The 12689-nt window shown below is 44.8% G+C and overlaps 1 pseudogene; it reads right to left on the bottom strand.

Moving 5' to 3' along the window:
• Nucleotides 1-2: 2 nt before the first annotated feature.
• Nucleotides 3-3396, bottom strand: LOC125537251 (annotated as a pseudogene).
• Between the last annotated feature and the right edge of the window lie 9293 nt (nucleotides 3397-12689).

Genomic DNA, 12689 nt, shown 5'->3' with positions numbered 1-12689 from the left:
CCCCCCATGTACACTCTTTGGGCAGACACCACCTCCTTCGAACATGCATCTCTTCCCACCACCATGAGCTTTGCACAGAGGTGTGCTCCCCTCTGCACCTCTGCTGCACCCATCGAAGACGCACCTCTTGCCGCCACCATGCGCTTTGCAGTATAATGTACTGCCCTGAGCCCCCTTGGCACAGTCCGGATACTGGCACCGGCGTCCACCACCATGAGAAATGCAGAGTCCAGCCTTCCCCTCAGCACTCCGAATGCAACCTTCCATTGCACACCTCTTCCCACCACCATGCTTTATGCACCGTCCAGACTTACCTCGTGCAGCTTTAGGACAATCAGGATATTCACAACGGCGGCCTCCACCATGAGCAATACAATAATCTGTCTTTCCCTCGGCACTCTTGGTGCAACCAAGCTCCTCACACCGCCGTCCTCCGCCATGGGCCTTGCAATACGCAGTGCTGCTCTCAGCTCCTTTATGGCACCCAGGCTTATGGCATCTTTGCCCGCCTCCATGAGCAATACACAGCCCTGATGAGCCTCTGCCACCTTTGGAGCACCCCTTGAACCTGCACTTCTTAGGATGACGGGGATGACTCCGTTGTTCTGATGTGGTTGCTCCAGTGACCACATCAGAGCTCACACCAAACGAAGTCTCTGTCGTAGCAGAAGGTTCAGGGCTGAGCTGAAGATGTTGAATATGCTGAGTATTATTGCTGTTGTAGTGTGTGGAGTTTAGTGAATCTCTGCTTTGTAATTGTGTCTCATTGGCAGCAGAAGAACTGGAGCGGGGAGCAAAGAGTAGCGATGGCATGTAGCCACCCATGCTCCTTACAGCAGCAGATGTTGAAGCCTCGTCAACAACAGCAAAAGAATGAACTGTTTCATTTGGTGTTTGCAGAGGCTGAATTGTTTCTGCACCATCTGTCTGCAGGCCAAGCCTCAGCACCCCTGGGTCAGTGAAAGAGAAACTCTGGCCAGACAAAGTCTGAGATTCTTTTGACTTATATACACCAGTGGGCTGATAATGTGTCGAGTAAAAATCAGGTGTTGGACCCAACCCTAGAACAAGCTTGCAACCATCATCTCTCGTTGTGATGTTATTCATGCTTTGTGTACTTTCATCACCATGGCCACAATTAGCCATTGCTGAGCCGACGCAATCCATGCGAACTGCGCTTTTGGTCAGGTTTTTCAGGGCGTAGCTTGGAGCTGATTGTGCCATTAAGACAAAGGGGTCATTCATCAGAGGTTGGTTTGTGGTATCCACAAAGCTGTTATCCATCACAGCTTAACACTATGACAGCTGGGTCAGAGCAAATAATATCAGGATTACTGGGGAGCTGAAGAAACAGGGGCTGGATAATCTTTCAGACACTGATGGTCGAATAGACAAAATGGAAGAAAATCAGCAGGAGCGTAGTACCAAAGCAACCACCACTGACAAACCCTGAGGTGTCTGCACGGTCCATAACTGTGTTGTTTCTGGTGAGAATTTATGATCCAAAGCTAACCAGCCTCCTCAACACTAAACAACATCTCTTGCAGTTGACATCAAGCATAGGCAGGACTGATAAAATGAATTGTGTTGGCCAATCTTCGAACTACAAAAATAACACAATATGTCAGCTCAAATTCAGATAATAAACATTTGTTTGGCATGAACTGAACCAGTTGTATGCCAAAAGACGAATTTGTGTATCTTTCCAACAAAGGAAAGGGGCATAACAGAAATGCCTCCAATAACCGAGAGCAGGAACATGCTCAAATGATAGCCCTAAGTCCTAACATTTCAACATAACCTTTTGACCCACTGATACCCCCGCAGATGCTAAGTTTGCAAGCTTGAGTGAAATAAGTGGTTTTTAGTTTAACTACCTCTGTCGCTATCAGGTATGATGATTCATGATTACATGCAGACCATGTTACGGTACATCCACCAAAGTCAGCTAGCACCAGTTACAATGCAATCCAAACACATTCCACTAGCAACAGGGAAGAACCCCCAGGGGAATGTGATGGACACCATCATCCATTTATATCATGTCAGATTGCTCATGGAGGCGTTACAACACAATCTAAACTCAAGATGAACTAACAAACAAGCAACCGTGACCATAAACCCATGTTGTTCTCTTCTGAATAAATAAGCAAAACTCTGGATTAAAAAAATGCAACCACTGTCAAAAACATGTCCCTTTTTCTCCCAATTTTTTGGTATTATAGGCACAAGTACTATGAAATTTTAACATATTTGAAGGGCGTTAACAACAGAACCTCCCCATAATTAACCGTGCATTCGATCAGATGTTAAACTGTACTTCCTCCGTCGCAAATAGCCTACCAAAAACGTCTTATAATTTGGGACAGGGCTAGTAGCTCACACTGGATGGCAATAAAGATGACAAATCGTTCAAAATACAGGTGCAAGGGTAGACTAGTTGACTTCAAACTTGCAGCTTGTACAGAAACTGAGAGACAACTAGTCTGGACAAGATTGCTTAATGAAGAGCACGCTGTACCTCCCTTGGATTTAACCATGCCGTTTCCCCACACGGAAACGGACAGCAACTTTTGTTGCACGGCAAGACGAAATTTACTGAGAAAGATGTAGGTAGGATACGACGCATGCATAGCCTGTGACAGTCTATCCAGTCAAATTGAAAGGACATGGGCAGAGAGAAGAAAGAACATGAGGAATGAAAAAAAAGAAAGAGAACATAGAGTAGGACGATGCCTTTTATCCAGGGATACTACAGGGTTCAGAGCCCCCGGCCATGCCATACCATACCATACCATCTCAATTCAGAAGTCAGAAGACCCAAATCGAGAACCTCAGACACTCCAAAAACGGAAATCCCCTCCTCGATCTTCGCCCCCGCAAAAACCTGGAATTCTCCCGGTGGCTGGCTAGAACAGATCTGGTCGCGGCTGTTCCCATCGGTAAAAGTCCCGGCAGAGAGAGAGCAAATGGCACGCATGAATTCCCCCCCGAATCAACCGACGCGCGAGAAGAGAATTGGGACCAACAACGGCCCGTTCCTTCCTCGGAGCCCCCGAAAGCCGTGACGGCGTGCAAAAGGAGGGAGGACGGAAAAGGACAAGAGGAGTGCGTGCGGCAGCGTATCTACTCCTATGTATGTATCTCCGCGAGAGGGGGGAGGAGGGAGGCGGGAGGCAACGGTCACCTGGCGCGCGCACGGCGGAGGGGGCGGCGGGAGAGGAGGCGGGAGGGCGGAAATCGCGGCGGGCGGGCGATGAGACGGCGACGGGGAGCGCTTGTGTGTTCGCTTTTGGTGCGGGCTGCGGGCGGTGGCGTCGCGAAGTGCCTGCGTCTGCGCGCGTGGGAATGGAGGCGGGGCGTGGGCGGGGGCGGGGAGGGAGAGATTGGTAGGGCTCGCCTGGTGCAGGTGGGTGGGACGGGTTGATGACGGCGGGAGTACTACGAGCGAGCGCCTACCTACCTGGCACTGCCTGCCAGGCTTGTTGGCTTGGCTCGCCGAGCCAAGCGGCAAGGCAACCGGCGCCAGCTGGTCCGCGCACCCCTTTCTCGCGTGTTGCGTATCGTGTGTGCGCTTCTCTCTCTCTCTCTCTCTCTCTCTCTCTCTCTCTCTCTCTCTCTTTTCTTTTAGCCGAAAAGGAAGTCGCGCCTCATGTGGCGACAAGATGAGGTTTTGGGTTCCTCCGTACCCAACTGCGCAACCCGAAAATTCCAGAAGCGGGGCGCGTTATACGCACGGAAACGCGTACGTACACACAACCGTTCTTTTTTTTTTGCTGGAAATACGTACACACAACCATTTCACATATACACAACGCCTAGGAAAACAGACGTTTGCGGACTTGATGAACGATATAAAATTGGGTTAAGCGTAATTGAAATTAGGGCAACTCCAACTACCTACATCGTTGACGGACAGTCGGGCACATCAAATGTTCGTGCACACGTTTGGACGTATCCATGGACGGTGATATGGGAGACGGCCATCTAACCATAGACGTCAAATAAGCATCAAATCTTTTTTTTTCTTTTTTCCTCGCCTATTCATAGCTTTGGTTTTATATGACTTTGCTTGTCGCCGGTGAGTTTTCGCATATGTGTGAGTTGATGTTGGTTGTGTGCATCCTAATTATGCAGAGGCCGGGTGTGTGCTCATTATGTTATGTATCTTCTTGATGCCCCGTTTTGAGCCAATTAAATTCACCCTTTGTCAAAAAAAATAAGCATCAAATCTGGATAGCAGGGTGGGTCATGTGGACCTAGATGAAAAAAATACATGAGGTGTGGGAAGATATAGTCCAACTGACATGTGAGCCAGTGGACGCCCGGACTCCCCAATCAAATATCCTATATGACGCATTCTACGTCGAGTTGTCGTGTTTTCGCATAAGACTTGTGACTGAGCGATGATCTCGACCGGCCTTTTAGCATTTCCGTTTTTGGGTTTTTTTGGTTTCGGGAACCTTCTAGGGGTCTTTCTGTGTTTCTTTTTCATTTTCCTCTTTTTTTCCCTTTTAACTTTATTTTTTTCATTTAAAAATGTTTGCATTTTTTTTAAATCCCTATCATAAATAGTTTAGAACTTCAAAAAATATTTTCAAACAAACTACAATTTCAAAAAAAATTGTTTTTTGAAAAAAATGGGAATTTAAAAAAAAATCTGCTTTTCAAAAATTGTTCAAAAGTTTAAAAATGTTCTTGTTTTCAGTTTTTGTTCATGAATTCAAAACATGTTCGTGATTTTAAAAACACAAATTTGGAAAAATGTTTGCTTTTACCAAATTTTGTTCACAAATTTCAAAAAATGTTGTCGGCTGTCAAATTTTGTTCGCGTTGTTCAAACAATACTTGAAATGTAAACAATGTTTGGAATTTCAAAAATTGTTCCCTTTTCAAAAAAGTTTTAAATTTCAAATTTTTTTTGCATTGTTCGAAAAATGTTTGGATTTTCAAACATTACTTTCACTTTAAAATTCCTTTAGAATTTTGAAGAAATGTTCGGGTTTCTTTAAAGGTGTTCGGATCTGGCGCTACAATTAGTTCATATACTTCCGTGCCGCTGGTTAGTCGCACATAGTCATGTACTCCACTAGCTAGAGACAATTTGTCCTCAATGAAAGGCATGGAGTTCGATTTTTGGTGACCGCATTCCTTTTTCTGAATTTTTCTGTTGCGCTACAAGGCCAACGGGCATGAACGCCAATGGGTCGGCCCAGTCGAGCCTCGGGTACGTCATGAGCCTATTTGAAGCAAAATGCGTCAGATAGGAGCTCCCTCCCCAAACCTCCACCGAGCTTGATACTAGTATTGGGGAATTCAGACGCCCGGACCGCCCCGCGGAGGTTTTGTACACGCCATTGGATGGGAAAAGTGTGGACCATGTCATTCAGACTTTTAGGAGTGTTTTGATGTTTGGTGTTGGAGTTATCCTTACCTTCATTGAAAGTGCTAGTTATTGACTAGAGGGGGGTGAATAGTCGATTTTTATGAAAGTCTTCAAATCATGTAATGTCTTCGAAGACACGGTTAAATAATACCTAAACAGGATACAGCGAAAAATAAACTACTCTAGCCATGCAACAGTCAAGGTACGGTACAGAGAAAGCACGAAGACAAGTAGCAGCTACGTAGAACAGATCGAAATAGGAAGACACTATGAAGCCAAATATGTAATCAAGGGTGAATGTCTTCACACAATAAATTCAACCAGAGCAGGCAAGCAATGACTTCACGAAGCTAAATAGTAAGTAAGGGGTGAAGTGATAGAACGAGTTGCTTGACAAAGACAATGATTTGGTAGACCAGTTTCAGTTGCTGTGACAACTATACGTCTGGTTTGGGAGGCTCAGATCGAACTCAGAATACCACGTCTTCACCTTATTCCCCTTGAGCTAAGGTCACTTAGTCCTTGCCCAATCACTCAAGTAAGTCTTCAAGGTAGACTTCCAAACCTTCATAGATTTCGTTCACCGGCAATCCACAATGACTCTTGGATGCTCAGAACGCGACGCATATGAAGGAAATATGCCCTAGAGGCAATAATAAAATTGTTATTTTATATTTCCTTATATCATGATAAATGTTTATTATTCATGCTAGAATTTTATTAACCGGAAACTTGATACATGTGTGGATACATAGACAAAACACAGTCTCCCTAGTAAGCCTCTACTAGACTAGCTCGATAATCAAAGATGGTTAAGTTTTCTAACCATAGACATGTGTTGTCATTTGATGAATGGGACCACATCATTAGGAGAATGATTTGATGGACAAGACCCATCCGTTAGCTTAGCATATTGATCGTTCAGTTTTATTGCTATTGCTTTCTTCATGTCAAATACATATTCCTTTAACTATGAGATTATGCAACTCCCGGATATCGGAGGAATACCTTGTGTGCTATCAAACGTCACAAAGTAACTGGGTGATTATAAAGATGCTCTACAGGTATCTCCGAAGGTGTTTGTCGGGTTGGCATAGATCGAGATTGGGGTTTGTCACTCCGAGTATCGGAGAGGTATCTCTAGGCCCTCTCGGTAATGCACATCATAATAAGCCTTGCAAGCAATGTGACTAATGAGTTAGTTGCGGGATGATGTATTACGAAACGAGTAAAGAGACTTGCCGATAACGATATTGAACTAGGTATGAAGATACCGATGATCGAATCTCGGGCAAGTAACATACCGATGACAAAGGGAATAACGAATGTTGTCATTACGGTACGATCGATAAAGATCTTCGTAGAATATGTAGGAACCAATATGAGCATCCAGGTACCGTTGTTGGTTATTGACCGGAGAGATGTATTGGTCATGTCTACATAGTTCTCGAACCCGTAGGGTCCGCACGCTTAACGTTCGATGATGATTTTGTATTATATGAGTTATGTGATTTGGTGACTGAATGTTGTTTAGAGTCCCGGATGGGATCGCGGACATGACTAGGAGTCTCGAAATGGTCGAGAGGTAAAGATTCATATATAGGACGATAGTATTCGGACACCGGAAGTGTTCCGGGGGGTACCGGGTACGTATCGGGTCACTGGAAGGGGTTTCGGGCAACCCCTGGCAAACTATATGGGCCTAATGGGCCAAGAGAGGGACAGACCAGACCCTAAGGGGCTGGTGCGCCCCCCTATAGGCCGAAATAGGAGGGAAGGAAAGGAGGGAAGGGAGAAGTAAAGGGGAGGATTCGGCCTCCCCCTTTCCTTCCCCTCCCCACTCTCTTTCCTTCCCCCTCCGATGCATATGGAAGGGGGGAGGCTGACTTGGAGGAGGTGCCCCTTGCTTCTCCCCTCCCTCTCCCACCTATATATGATGTGGGGGGCACCGCTAGAACACACAACATTGATTCCTAGCCATGTGCGGCGCCCCCCTTTTACGCCTCCAGTCATATTGTCGTAGTGCTTAGGTGATGCCCTGCGTGAATCACTTCACCATCACCGTCACCACGCCGTCATGCTGACCAAAATCTCCCTCGACAATTTGCTAGATCAAGAGTTCGAGGGACGTCATCGAGCTGAATGTGTGCAGAACTCGGAGGTGCCATATGTTCGGTACTTGATCGGTCGGAACGAGAAGAAGTTCGACTACATCAACCACGTTGTCAAACGCTTCCGCTTTCGGTCTAAGAGGGTATCTGGACACACTCTCCCCCTCTCGTTTCTATGCATCTCCTAGATAGATCTTGCGTGAGCATAGGAATTTTTTGAAATTGCTTGCTACATTTCCCAACAGCATAACCGACTAGAAGATCACAGTCTTCAAATGTAATAAGTCTTCAGATCACGCGGAACCGAAATACTTCAGTGATGCCAAACACTCTTTGGGCTCTAGGTGGTTTGGGTTTGTCCTCGCAAGGATTCTCTCTCAAAGGCTTCGGAGGTGGGTTGCTCTCTGCAAACGACAAAAGTCGTGCACTCACTCCGAGCAGCCACCAGTTTATGGTGGAAGGGTGGGATATTTATATCCAGGAGGAAACCCGACATGATATGTCCAAAATGACCCTGGGTCAATGGACAATCGACACATGTCCAACAGTTGGATTTCAAACACACGCGGTAGCTTGACTTGGGCTACAAGCAAAGCTGACTTATCCAATAGAGGATAAGATTTTCTCTCATTGTCTTCACTCGAAGACATAGGGTTTGGGTTGAGCATCACATCAGTTTTCTGAGTATGTTCACCTGGACCCCACTTAACAGTTTGGTGGTTCCTATGACTGATTGCGGCTTGAATTACATCAGTATTTCCCCAAAGAGGAAGGGATGATGCAACACAGCTATGGTAGTTATTTCCCTCGGTGATGACACCAAGGTTATCGAACCAGTAGGAGAACCACGCAACACCAGGTAAACAGCTCCTGCACACGAAGAACAAATACTTGCAACCCGACATAAGAGAGGGGTTGTCAATCCCTCACGGGTAAAAAGATAGGTAAAATTATAGTAGATTGGATAAATAGATCTCGCGTGAACACGAGATAAAATAAATAAATAAAAACTGAAGCAAGTTATTTTTGGGTTTTTGGATTAATAGATCTGAAAATAAAACAAAATAAAAATAGATCACAAAGGCAAATATAATAAAGAAGAGACCCAGGGGGCGTAGGTTTCACTAGTGGCTTCTCTAAGAAAATAGCAACGATGGGTAAACAAATTACTGTTGGGCAATTGATAGAACTTCAAATAATCATGATGATATCCAGGCAATGATCATTATATAGGAATCACGTCCAAGATAAGTAGACCGACTCCTGCCTGCATCTACTTTTTGGGGAACGCAGTAATTCAAAAAAAATTCTGCGATCACGCAATATCTATCTAGGAGATGCATAGAAACGAGACGGGAGAGTGTGTCCACGTACCCTCGTAGACCGAAAGCGGAAGCATTTAGTAACGCGGTTGATGTAGTTGAACATCTTCATGATCCAACCGACCCAAGTACCGAACGTACGGCACCTACGTGTTCAGCACACGTTCAGCACGATGACATCCCTCGAGCTCTTGATCCAGTAGAGGGTCGAGGGAGAGTTCTGTCAGCACGACCGCATGGCGACGGTGTTGGTGATGTGATCCACGCAGGGCTTCGCCTAAGCACTACGACAATATGACCGAGGTGGTAAACTATGGAGGGGGTCACCGCACATGGCTGAGGAACAGTTGATGTGCCTTTGGGGGTGCCCCCTTGCCCTTGTATATAAAGGAGGAGGGAAGGAGGCGGCTGGTCTACGGGGTGCGCCAAAGGGGGGAGTCCAACTAGGACTCCTATTCCTAGTTGGACTCCCTTTCCTTTTCTGGAGGGGGAAAGAGGGAAGGGAGAGGAAGAGGAGAAGGAAAGGGGGGCACGCCCCCTCCCTAGTCCAATTCGAACTCCCTATAGGGAGGGGGCACGACCACCCTTGTGGGATGCCTCCCCTCTCCCCTATGGCCCATGTAGGCCCAATATTCCCCCAGGGGGTTCCGGTAACCCCTCGGTACTCCGAAAAAATTCCGGAATCACTCAGAACCATTCGATGTCTGAATACAACCTTCCAATATATGAATCTTTACCGCTCGACCATTCCAAGACTCCTCGTCATGTCCGTGATCTCATCCAAGACTCCAAACAAACTTCGGTCACCAAAACACATAACTCATAACACAAATCGTCATCAAACGTTAAGCCTGCGGACCCTACGGGTTCGAGAACTATATAGGCATGAACGAGGCACATCTTCGGTCAATAACCAATAGCAGAACCTGGATGCTCATATTGCCTCCTACATATTCTACGAAGATCTTTATCGGCCAAACCGCATAACAACATACGTTATTCCTTTGTCATCGGTATGTTACTTGATCGAGATTCGATCGTCAGTATCCTCATACCTAGTACCGGCAATTCTCGTTGCTCATTCCGTAATGCATCATCCCGCAACTAACTCATTAGTCACATTGCTTGCAAGGCTTATAGTGATGTGCATTACCGAGAGGGCCCAGAGATACCTCTCCGATACACAGAGTGACAAATCCTAATCTCAATCTATGCCAACTCAACAAACACCTTCAGAGACACCTGTAGAGCATCTTTATAATCACCCAATTACGTTGTGACGTTTGATAGCACACAAGGTGTTCCTCCGGTATTCGGGAGTTGCATAATCTCATAGTCAGAGGAATATGTATAAGTCATGAAGAAAGCAATAGCAATAAAACTAGACGATCATAATGCTAAGCTAACGGATGCCTCTTGTCCATCACATCATTCTCTAATGACGTGATCCCGGTCATCAAATGACAACACATGTCTATGGTCAGGAAACTTCACCATCTTTGACTAATGAGCTAGTCAAGTAGAGGCATACTAGGGACACTCTATTTGCCTATGTATTCACACATGTACTAAGTTTCTGGTTAATACAATTCTAGCATGAATAATAAACATTTATCATGATATAAGGAAATATAAACAATAACTTTATTATTGCCTCTAGGGCATATTTCCTTCAGTCTCCCACTTGCACTAGAGTCAATAATCTAGATTACATAGTAATGATTCTAACACCCATGGAGTCTTGGTGCTGATCGTGTTTTGCTCATGAGAGAGGCTTAGTCAACGGGTCTACAACATTCAGATCCGTATGTATTTTGCAAATCTCTATGTCTCACTCCTTAACTTGATCACGGATGGAATTGAAGCGTCTCTTGATGTATTTGGTTCTCTTGTGAAATCTGGATTCCTTCGCCAAGGCAATTGCTCGAGTATTATTACAAAAGATTTTCATTGGACCCGATGCACTAGGTATTACACCTATATCAGATATGAACTCCTTCATCCAGACTCCTTCATTTGTTGCTTCCGAAGCAGTTATGTACTCCGCTTCACAAGTAGATCCTGCCATGACGCTCTGCTTTGAACTGCACCAACTGAAGGTCCACCATTCAATATAAATACGTATCCAGTTTATGACTTAGAGTCATCCGGATCAGTGTCAAAGCTTGCATCAACATAACCATTTACGACAAGCTCTTTGTCACATCCATAAACGAGAAACAAATCCTTAGTCCTTTTCAGGTATTTCAGGATGTTCTTGACCGCTGTCCAGTGATCCACTCCTGGATTACTTTGGTACCTCCCTGCTAAACTAATAGCAAGGCACACATCAGGTCTGGTACACAGCATTGCATACATGATAGAACCTATGGCTGAGGCATAGGGAATGACTTTCATTTTCTCTCTATCTTCTGCAGTGGTCGGGCATTGAGTCTAACTCAAATTCACACCTTGTAACACAGGCAAGAACCCTTTCTTTGACTGATCCATTTTGAACTTCTTCAAAACTTTATCATGGTATGTGCTTTGTGAAAGTCCAATTAAGAGTCTTGATCTATCTCTATAGATATTGATGCCCAATATATAAGCAGCTGCACCGAGGTCTTTCATTGAAAAATTCTTATTCAAGTATCCTTTTATGCTATCCAGAAATTCTGTATTATTTCCAATAAACAATATGTCATCCACATATAATATTAGAAATGCTACAGAGCTCCCACTCACTTTCTTGTAAATACAGACTTCTCCAAAAGTCTGTATAAAACCATATGTTTTGATCACACTATCAAAGTGTATATTCCAACTCCGAGAGGCTTGCACCAGTCCGTAAATGGATCGGTGGAGCTTGCACACTTTGTTAGCACCTTTAGGATCGACAAAACCTTCTAGTTGCATCATATACAACTCTTCTTTAAGATATCCATTAAGGAATGCAGTTTTGACATCCATTTGCCAAATTTCGTAATCATAAAATGCGGCAATTGCTAACATGATTCGGACAGACTTAAGCATCGCTACGGGTGAGAAGGTATCATCGTAGTCAACTCCTTGAACTTGTCGGAAACCTTTCGCAACAAGTCGAGCTTTGTAGACAGTAACATTACCGTCAGTGTCAGTCTTCTTCTTGAAGATCCATTTATTCTCTATTGCTTGCCGATCATCGGTAAGGTCAACCAAAGTCCACACTTTGTTCTCATACATGGATCCCATCTCAGATTTCATGGCCTCATGCCATTTTGCAGAATCTGGGCTCATCATCACTTCCTCATAGTTCGTAGGTTCATCATGGTCAAGTAACATGACCTCCAGAACAGGATTACTGTACCACTCTGGTGCTGATCGTACTCTGGTTGACCTAGAGGTTCGGTAGTAACTTGATCTGAAGTTTCATGATCATCATCATTAGCTTCCTCACTAATTGGTGTAGGAATCACTGGAACTGATTTCTGTGATGAACTACTTTCCAATTCGGGAGAAGGTACAATTACCTCACCAAGTTCTACTTTCCTCCCACTCACTTCTTTCAAGAGAAATTCCTTCTCTAGAAAGGATCCACTCTTAGCAACGAATATCTTGCCTTCGGATCTGTGATAGAAGGTGTACCCAACAGTCTCCTTTGGGTATCCTATGAAGACACATTTCTCTGATTTGGGTTCGAGCTTATCAGGTTGAAACTTTTTCACATAAGCATCGCAACCCCAAACTTTAAGAAACGATAGCTTAGGTTTCTTGCCAAACCATAGTTCATATGGTGTCATCTCAACGGATTTAGATGGTGCCCTATTTAACGTGAATGCAGCCGTCTCTAATGCATAACCCCAAAATGATAGCAGTAAATCATTAAGAGACATCAAAGATCACACCATGTCC

The sequence above is a fragment of the Triticum urartu genome, chromosome 2 (assembly GCF_003073215.2).
Source record: "Triticum urartu cultivar G1812 chromosome 2, Tu2.1, whole genome shotgun sequence".
In the NCBI taxonomy this organism is placed as follows: domain Eukaryota; kingdom Viridiplantae; phylum Streptophyta; class Magnoliopsida; order Poales; family Poaceae; genus Triticum; species Triticum urartu.
This window is presented reverse-complemented; position numbering and strand designations above follow the sequence as displayed.